Genomic DNA, 9,874 nt, shown 5'->3' on the forward strand with positions numbered 1-9,874 from the left:
GTCAGAGAGTTTTACTGCAACTATTTTAAGACTACCGTGGATGCAGTGCACCTCAGAGGAAAACAGATATTGGTCACTGAGGAAGCTATTGAGGACATCCTCCGCCTTCAGCCTAAGTTAGATCAGCCTGACGGTTACCAAAAGGCTGAAGAGGACATGCGCTTTATGAGATTTGACTGGGATGCTGTCAAGCAGAGGATAGCCCTTGATCCTACTGTCCCATGGGTCATGGGAAAGAATACAGCAATGCCTAAGGGAATCAAGCTGATGTATCTAAATGATGAGGCTCGGCTCTGGCACCAGATCTGGAGCAACTTTGTCATGCCAAGCACTCATGAGACAGAGCTGCCTGCTGCTATGATCACCCTCATCTGGTGTGTGATAGAGGGTAAGGACCTGTATCTTCCACGATTCATCCGATATTACATGGCCAGGGTCCATGTCAGAGGCACTCTCCCTTTCCCTTATCTGATTACCCAGCTCGGCCGTCGAGCTGACGTGCCTTGGGAGCTTGCTGATGAGAAGCCACCTGCTGCAGACTGCAAGAAGATTATCCCTCACAACAGGAAGTTTCAGGCTTTGGGTTACAGACTCCCATTCCTCACCGCTTCTGATGAGACAGCCACACCTTCAACTGCCCCTTCTTCATCTACTGCTGCCCCAGCTACCACCACTGCACCTCTACCTGCCTCAGAGCCCGTTTACCACCTCGTGCATCACTTATTTCAGCAGCTGGACCAGATGGAGCACCGCAACCGGCGGTGATGTGAGAGATCTGAGCGTCGCAACAAGTGACGCTATGAGCACCTCAAGTTGATGATCCGATCTGGCAGCGACATTCCCTCCGAGCCTGACACACCATCAGAGCCATCTGAGGAGGAGGCAGACGAGCATGAGGATGAGACATATGCACAGAGAGAGGCTGAGCAGGCAGGACCAGATCAGGCTGCACCACAGCATGAGGAGCCACATCAGATTCAGGCCTCAGACCCAGAGATCCCTCTCCAGTCAGCACCCTCACTGCAGCAGACAGATCCTCCTACCCTTATCCAGTCTGCAGATCCTCCGGCCACCACAGAGACTCCAGCAGCCCATCCTTCCAGTGATGACACTCCTTCACACCCAGCTTGAGTGAGCATCGCAGACGATGCTATATTTTAAGTGTGGGGAGGTCGTCATCCCTGGCATATCTTTTTGGTGAACCACTACAGACTCTTTTTATCTTATTTTATTTTGTTTATTTTTCTGTATTTTTATTTTTATTTTTTATCTTTCAGTACTTATACATTGTTCTTTTGCTATATTTTTACTTTATTTCCGCATTTTGCACTTTAATTTATATCTTAGCCATTTAGTTTAGTTTGCAATTCTAAACTTATTAGTTATAGAATATGTGGATTAATTAGTATAGTTTACCCCTTTAGCATATAATAGTTTGGTTCAATTGAAAATAAAAGGGAGTAAACCAGAAACTTTAGTAAATTAAAACAATCCACACACCTTGTATATATAGCATAACATGTTAGTTAGTTAACAACATTTCATCAAGGAGGAACACTAAGATTTTAAGGGCCACCCTAAAATTTACGTTGAGAATAATGGGAACTCTTAATTTCTACTTGCATGACATGTATAACTGATATATGATTTTTGAGCTGGAGAACACACAGCCTGTGAGTCTTGAGCTTAATTGTATGGTTACATTCAAACCATAATTTTCATTCTTGTGTGTTTTTACCCTTCTTTTTTTTATTCTGATATTCTTTACTTTGTTTTAATCTATATGTCCAATATAGAATATAGATGCATACCAAGAGATGATTGAGGCCATCATTTGAATTTTTCCTCACTTATCCCAAATTAGCCTACCTTGTGCATCACCCTTGTTAGCCCCCTTTGAGCTTTTTAATCCCCTCTTGTTCTATAAACCACATTACTAGGCTTAAGCAGAAAAACAAAATAAAAATCCCAAGTTGAATCCTTGGTTAGCTTAAGATAGATATTGTGTACAATTTAAGAGTAGGAAATTTTATGGGAACATGGGATGATAGAAACAAAGTAGGAATTTAAAAAGAATAAGTTGTTCCAAAAACAAAAATTTAGGAAGCATGTTCATGTGAAATCAAAACAATTGAATTACCATGTGCATTGATTTAAAAAAAATATTTTTACATTTTCAGTATTTAAATAAGGGAATATACAAAAATTCCCCTATTGCAAAATAAAGAGAATCAATGCACATGGGACAAAATTAAATTTAATGCATGAGTTTGCAATACAAAGTGGAAAAATTTGGACAATTAGGTTAAGGAACTTTAAAATTATATAAAGTATGTATGTTAGATGAGATCTTAGACTAATCAAGGATTCACTTATTAGCTCACTTAGCCTTATACGTATACCCTTACCTTTACCCTGGCCCCATTACAACCTTGAAAAAGACCTCATGATTTTTGTATGTCTGTATTCTATAATTGTTGATTGGTTAGATGAAGAACAAAGTTATAGAAAGTAAGGATAGAAAAAGAATAGAGTGATTAACCCAATAAACACTGAGTGACTAGAGAGTAAACACAAAATCCAGTAAGGGTTCAATAGCTCATCACCATATATCTCTGTTTAAATTGTTAATTGTCTTGCAAGTTGGTGAAATACTTTTACCCATCTCAATTGTAAAAAAGTGCTTTAACATTATCCAGGGTTTGGCTATGCATATTTGATTCCTTGAGGATATGAATTAATTTAACTACATGTAAGTTTTATATACAAGTGAATAATAACTAGAATTGCATGATTCATTTAGGTAGTTTGCATTTAGAATAGATTGCATTGCATGAGATTCCACCACTTTAACCTTACCTTATTCTTTCTCTTGGATTTAGCATGAGGACATGCTATTGTTTAAGTATGGGGAGGTTGATAAACCCATATTTTATGATATATTTTGTGCTCAATTTAAATTATTTATTCAATCCTTCACCCACTTATTCATGTGAAATTGCATGGTTTTACTTCCCCTTCTTTATTATGTGATATATGTGAAAAACATGTTTCCTATACTTTAAAAATATTCATTTTAATTAGCTTTTATTACCATTCGATGTCGTGCTTTGTGTGTTAAGTATTTTCAGATCTCCTAAGGCAGGAATGATTTAAAGGATGGAAAGGAAGCATACAAAAATAGAAGGAAAGCACAAAATAGAGTTTTTGAAGAGACTGGCAGCGACGCGAACGCATGAATGATGCGGCCGCATGCCTAGCGCAAAAAGGCAGTGACGCGAACGCGTGACTGACGCGAACGCGTGCCTTGAGCAGAATACAAATGACGCGTACGTGTGACCGAAGCGAACGCGTGATAAGAAAAACTCCAGATGACGCGACCGCGTGACCCACGCGGACGCGTGACCCACGCGGACGCGTGACCCACGCGGACGCGTGACAGACGCCACGCACCAGAAACTACAGAAAATGCTCCCAGCAATTTCTGAAACCCTTTTGGCCCAGATCCAAGTCCAGAAAGCACAGATTAGAGGTTATAAAGTGGGGGAATGCATCCATTCACAAGGAGGTCTTCAATAATTCACTTTTCATAATTTAGATGTAGTTTTTAGAGGGAGAGGTTCTCTCCTCTCTCTTAAGTTTTAGGATTAGAATTCCTCTTAAAGGATTTAAGATTTCAACTCTTCATCAGGTTCAATATTTCTTTTTACTTTATATTTCTCTTTTACTTTCAGATACTTTAATGCTCTCATTTAATTACTTATGTTGCCAAATTGGCTTACGAACTCTTTATATTTTTGGATTAATTTCCTTTTATTAAATGCAGTTGAGATATTTCAGATTTATGATTCTTATTTAGTTTTTTTTATATTCTTGGCTCTAATTGATTAACTGAAGGCTCTTGAGTTATTAAACTTATCGTGATTGTTGATTAATTCCTCTAATTGACTGGAATTCCACTAACTCTAGTCTTTCCTTAGGAGTTGGCTAGGACTTGGGAATCTAACTAATTAGTCCACTTGACTTTCCTTTGCTTTAGGTTAACTAAGTGGGGTTAAACTCAATTCTCATAAGAATAACTAGGATAGGACTTCCGAATTTTCATACCTTGCCAAGAGTTTATTTTATAGTCATTTATTTATTTTACTTATCATTTAAATTACTTGTTCCTTACTTTCAAAACCCCCAATTTACAAAACTCATAACCAATAATAAAAACACCTCCCTGCAGTTCCTTGAGAAGACGACCCGAGGTTTAAATACTTTGGTTATCAATTTTTAAGGGGTTTGTTACTTGTGACAACCAAAACTTTTGTAAGAAAGATTTTTGTTGGTTTAGAAGCTATACCTGCAACGAGGATTTATCTGCGAATTTCTAGACCACGCAAAAGTTCTCTCTTCAGACTTCCATTGGAAGATCCTCATCAGTTTTTAGCTGAATTCTTGCAAATTTGTGACACTGTTAAGACCAATGGGGTTAATTCTGAGGTCTACAGACTTATGCTTTTTCCCTTTGCTGTAAGAGACAGAGCTAGGACATGGTTGGACTCACAACCTAAAGATAGCCTGAACTCTTGGAAAAAGTTGGTCAATGCTTTCTTGGCCAAATTCTTTCCACCTCAAAAGTTGAGCAAGCTTAGAGTGGAAGTCCAAACCTTTAGACAGAAGGAAGGTGAATCCCTCTATGAAGCTTGGGAAAGATACAAGCAATTGATCAGAAGGTGTCCTTTTGACATGTTTTCAGAATGGAGCATCATATGTATATTCTATGATGATCTGTCTGAATTGTCAAAGATGTCATTGGACCACTCTGCTAGAGGATCTCTTCATCTGAAGAAGACGCCTGCAGAAGCCCAGGAACTCATTAAAATGGTTGCAAATAACAAGTTCATGTACACTTCTGAAAGGAATCCTGTGAATAATGGGACAACTCAAAAGAAAGGAGTTCTTGAGATTGATACTCTGAATGCAATATTGGCTCAGAACAAAATATTGACTCTGCAAGTCAATATGATTTCTCAGAGTCTGTCTGGAATGCAAGCTGCAACAGGCAGTACTAAGGAAGCTTCCTCTGAAGAAGAAGCCTATGACCCTGAGAATCCTGCAATGGAAGAGGTGAATTACATGGAAAAATCCTATGGAAACACCTATAATCCTTCATGGAGGAATCATCCAAATTTCTCATGGAAGGATCAACAGAAGCCTAATCAAGGCTTCAGTAACAATAATGGTGGAAGAAACAGGTTTGGCAATAGCAAACCTTTTCCATCATCTTCTCAGCAACAGACAGAGAATTTTAAGCAGAGCCACTCTGACTTAGCAACTATAGTCTCTGATCTATCTAAGACCACTCTCAGTTTCATGACTGAGGCAAGGTCCTCCATTAGAAATTTGGAGGCACAAATGGGTCAGCTGAGTAAGAAAGTTACTGAACTCCCTCCCAGTACTCTCCCAAGTAATACAGAAGAGAACCCAAAAAGAGAGTGCAAGGCCATAACTATAACCAACATGGCCGAACCTGGAGAGGAAGAAAAGGCAATGATTTCCAATGAAGAAGACCTCAATGGACGTCCACTGGCCACTAAGGAGTTCCCTAATGAGGAACCAAAGGAATCTGAGGCTCATATAGAGACCATAGAGATTTCACTAAACTTACTGTTGCCATTCATGAGCTCTGATGAGTATTCTTCCTCTGAAGAGGATGAAGATATTATTGAAGAGCAAGTTGCTCAAGATCTAGGAGCAATCATGAAGCTGAATGCCAAGTTATTTGATAATGAGACTTGGGAGGATGAACCCCCACTGCTCATCAATGAACTAAATGATCTGGTTTAACTGAAATTACCTCAGAAGAAACAGGATCTTGAAAAGTTTTTAATACCTTGTACCATAGGCACCATGATCTTTGAGAAGGCTCTGTGTGACCTGGGGTCAGGGATAAACCTCATGCCTCTCTCTGTAATGGAGAAACTAGGGATCTTTGAGGTGCAAGCTACAAGAATCTCACTAGAGATGGCAGATAATTCAAGGAAACAGGCTTATGGACTTGTAGAGGATGTCTTGGTGAAGGTTGAAGGCCTGTACATCCCTACTGATTTCATAATCCTAGATACTGGGAAGGAAGAGGATGAATCCATCATCTTTGGAAGACCCTTCCTAGCCACAACAAGAGCTATGATTAATATGGACAGAGGAGAGCTAGTCCTTCAATTGAATGAGGACTACCTTGTGTTTAAAGCCCAAGGATCTTCTTCTGTAACCATGGAGAGGAAGCATGAAAAGCTTCTCTCAATACAGAGTCAAACAGAGCCCCCATACTCAACTTCTAAGTTTGGTGTTGGGAGGCCAACATCAAGCTCTGAGTCTCTGTGAAGGTCTCTAAGAGCTCACTGTCAAGCTATTGACATTAAAGAAGCGCTTATTGGAAGGCAACCCAATGTTATTTAATTATATTTATTTGTTTTCCTTTGTTATTTTATGTTTTTTTTAGGTTGATGATCATGTGAAGTCACAAAAACAACTGAAAAATCAAAAACTGAATGAAAAACAGCATTAAAAATAGCACACCCTGGAGGACAGGCTTACGCCAGTAAGGATAGCAGAATGGGCGTTTAACGCCCAGCCTGGCAGCATTCTGGGCGTTAAACGCCAGAATGGGCAGCACTCTGGGCATTTAACACCAGAAAGAGCTGTCTGGAATCTGGCTGGCGTTTAATGCCAGAAATGGCAGTGGCGTTTAACACCACGAAAGGTAGCAGAGCTGGCGTTAAACGCCAGATTTGGCACACCATGGGCGTTTGAATGCCAGAATGGTGCAGAGACTCAAATTCCTTGACACCTCAAGATCTGTGGACCCCACAGGATCCCCACCTATCCCACTTCTTCTTCTCTCTTATTCACACCTTTCCATAACACTCTTCCACAAATACCCTTGACCAATCCCATCAAAACCTCTTCCCCAAACACCCCTCATCTATCAAATCCTACCCTCTTCCCCACAACCTCTTCACTACTGACATCCATCTATCATTAAAACCCACCTACCTCACCACTCAAATTCAAACCATTTCCCTCCCAAACCCTCCCCCTCATACACGGCTACCCTCTCTCCCTTACCCTATAAATACCCCTCCTTACCACCTTCATTTCCACACATCATACACACTCAACCCACCTTGGCCGAACCTATACCCCCTTCCATCTCCTCCATTTCTTCTTCTTCTAATCTTTTCTTTCTTTTTTTCCTCGAAGACGAGCAAACCTTTTAATTAGTGTGGAAAGAGCTAAAGCTTTTTGTTTTCTATAACCACTAATGGCACCTAAGGCCGGAGAAATCTCTAGAAAGAGGAAAGGGAAGATAATTGCTTCCACCTCCGAGTCATGAGAGATGGAGAGATTCATCTCAAAGGTCCATCAAGACCACTTCTATGAAGTTGTGGCCAAGAAAAAGGTGATCCTCGAGGTCCCCTTCAAGCTCAAACAGAGTGAATATCTGGAGATCCAACATGAAGTTCGAAGAAGAGGTTGAGAAATCCTCACCAACCCCATTCAACAAGTCGGGATCTTAATGGTTCAAGAGTTCTATGCTAATGCATGGATCACTAAGAACCATGACCAAAGTGTGAACCCGAACCCAAAGAATTGGCTTACAATGGTTCGGGGGAATTACTTGGCATTCAACTTGCCACTAATGCGAGGAGATCCTCACCCTTTCACTAGAAGGGTCAACTTTGATCAAAGGTTGGACTAAGTCCTTAGGGACATTTGTGTGGAAGGCGTTCAATGGAAGAGAGATTCAAGAGGCAAGCCGGTTCAACTAAGAAGGCTTGACTTCAAACCCATGGCTAGGGGATGGTTGGAGTTCATCCAATGCTCTATCATTCCTACTAGCAACCGGTCTGAAGTTACTGTAGACCAGGCTATCATGATCCATAGTATCATGAATGGAGAGGAAGTAGAAGTTCATAAGATCATATCCCTAGAACTCTATAAGGTGGCGGACAAGTCTTCCACTTTGGCAAGGTTAGCCTTCCCTCATCTCATTTGTCACCTATGCAATTCAGCTGGAATTGCCATAGAGGGAGATATCCTCATTGAAGAGGACAAGCCCATCACTAAGAAAAGGATGGAGCAAACAAGAGAGCCCACTCATGGACCTCAACAAGAGCATGAGGAAATTTCTCATCATGAAATCCCTGAGATGCCTCAAGGGATGATTTTCCTCCATAAAACTATTGGGAGCAAATCAACACCTCCCTAGAAAAATTAAGTTCCAACATGGGACAACTAAGAATGGAGCACCAAGAACATTCCATCCTCCTCCTTGAAATTAGAGAAGACCAAAGAGCCATGAGGGAGGAGCAACAAAGGCAAGGAAGAGAAATAGAGGAGCTCGAGCACTCCATAAGATCTTCAAGAGGAAGAACTAGCCGCCATCACTAAGGTGGACCCGTTCTTTAATTTCCTTGTTCTTATTTTTTCTGATTTTCGAAAATTATGCTTTATGTTTTGTCTATGTTTGTGTCTTTATTACATGATCATTAGTGTCTAGTGTCTATGTCTTAAAGCTATGAATGTCCTATGAATCCATCACCTCTCTTAAATGAAAAATATTTTTAATTGCAAAAGAACAAGAAGTACATGATTTCGAATTCTATCTTGAAATTAGTTTAATTATTTTGATGTGGTGACAATACTTTTTATTTTCTGAATGAATGCTTGAACGATGTATATTTTTGATATTGTTGTTTATTAATGTTAAAATTTTTGGCTCTTGAAAGAATAATGAAAAAGGAGAAATGTTATTGATAATCTAAAAAATCATAAAAATTGATTCTTGAAGCAAGAAAAAGCAGTGAACACAAAAGCTTGCAAAAAAAAAAGAAAAAAAAAAGAAAAAGTAAGCAGAAAAAGCCAATAACCCTTTAAACCAAAAGGCAAGGGTAAAAAGGATCCAAGGCTTTGAGCATTAATGGATAAGAGGGCCCACAGGAATAAAATCCTGGCCTAAGCGACTAAACCAAGCTGTCCCTAACCATGTGCTTGTGGCGTGAAGGTGTCAAGTGAAAAGCTTGAGACTGAGCGGTTAAAGTCATGGTCCAAAGCAAAAAGAGTGTGCTTAAGAGCTCTGGACACCTCTAACTGGGGACTCTAGCAAAGCTAAGTCACAATCTGAAAAGGTTCACCTAGTTATGTGTCTGTGGCATTTATGTATCCGGTGGTAATACTGGAAAACAAAATGCTTAGGGTCACGGCCAAGACTCATAAAGTAGCTGTGATCAAGAATCAACATACTGAACTAGGAGAATCAATAACACTATCTAAATTCTGAGTTCCTATAGATGCCAATCATTCTGAACTTCAAAGGATAAAGTGAGATGCCAAAACTGTTCACAAGCAAAAAGGCTACAAGTCCCGCTCACCAAATTGAAGCTAATCTTCATTGATAAGTTTAGAATTCATTGTATATTCTCTTCTTTTATCCTATTTTTTTCAGTTGCTTGGGGACAAGCAACAATTTAAGTTTGGTGTTGTGATGAGCGGATAATTTATACCCTTTTTGGCATTGTTTTTACATAGTTTTTAGTATGTTTTTATTACTTTTTATTAGTTTTTATTCAAAAATCACATTTCTGGACTTTACTATGAGTTTGTGTATTTTTCTGTAATTTTAGGTATTTTCTGGCTGAAATTGAGGGACTTGAGCAAAAATCTGATTTAGAGGCTGAAAAAGGACTGCAGATGCTGTTAGATTCTGACCCTCATGCACTCGAAGTAAATTTTCTGGAGCTACAGAAACCCAATTGGCAAGTTCTCAATTGCGTTGGAAATTAGACATCCTAGGCTTTCCAGCAATATATAATAGTCCATATTT

At 39.6% G+C, this 9,874-nt stretch overlaps 1 non-coding gene across 1 annotated transcript; it reads right to left on the bottom strand.

The window, feature by feature from the left end:
- Window positions 1–4,632: 4,632 nt before the first annotated feature.
- Window positions 4,633–4,736, bottom strand: LOC148544675 (small nucleolar RNA R71). Its single transcript, XR_015901074.1, has one exon. It is a non-coding gene; the product is annotated as a small nucleolar RNA R71 (small nucleolar RNA).
- Window positions 4,737–9,874: the final 5,138 nt, after the last annotated feature.

The sequence above is a fragment of the Arachis ipaensis genome, chromosome B9 (genome assembly GCF_059453495.1).
Source record: "Arachis ipaensis isolate K30076 ecotype BB chromosome B9, ASM5945349v1, whole genome shotgun sequence".
NCBI classification, from domain to species: Eukaryota; Viridiplantae; Streptophyta; class Magnoliopsida; order Fabales; family Fabaceae; genus Arachis; species Arachis ipaensis.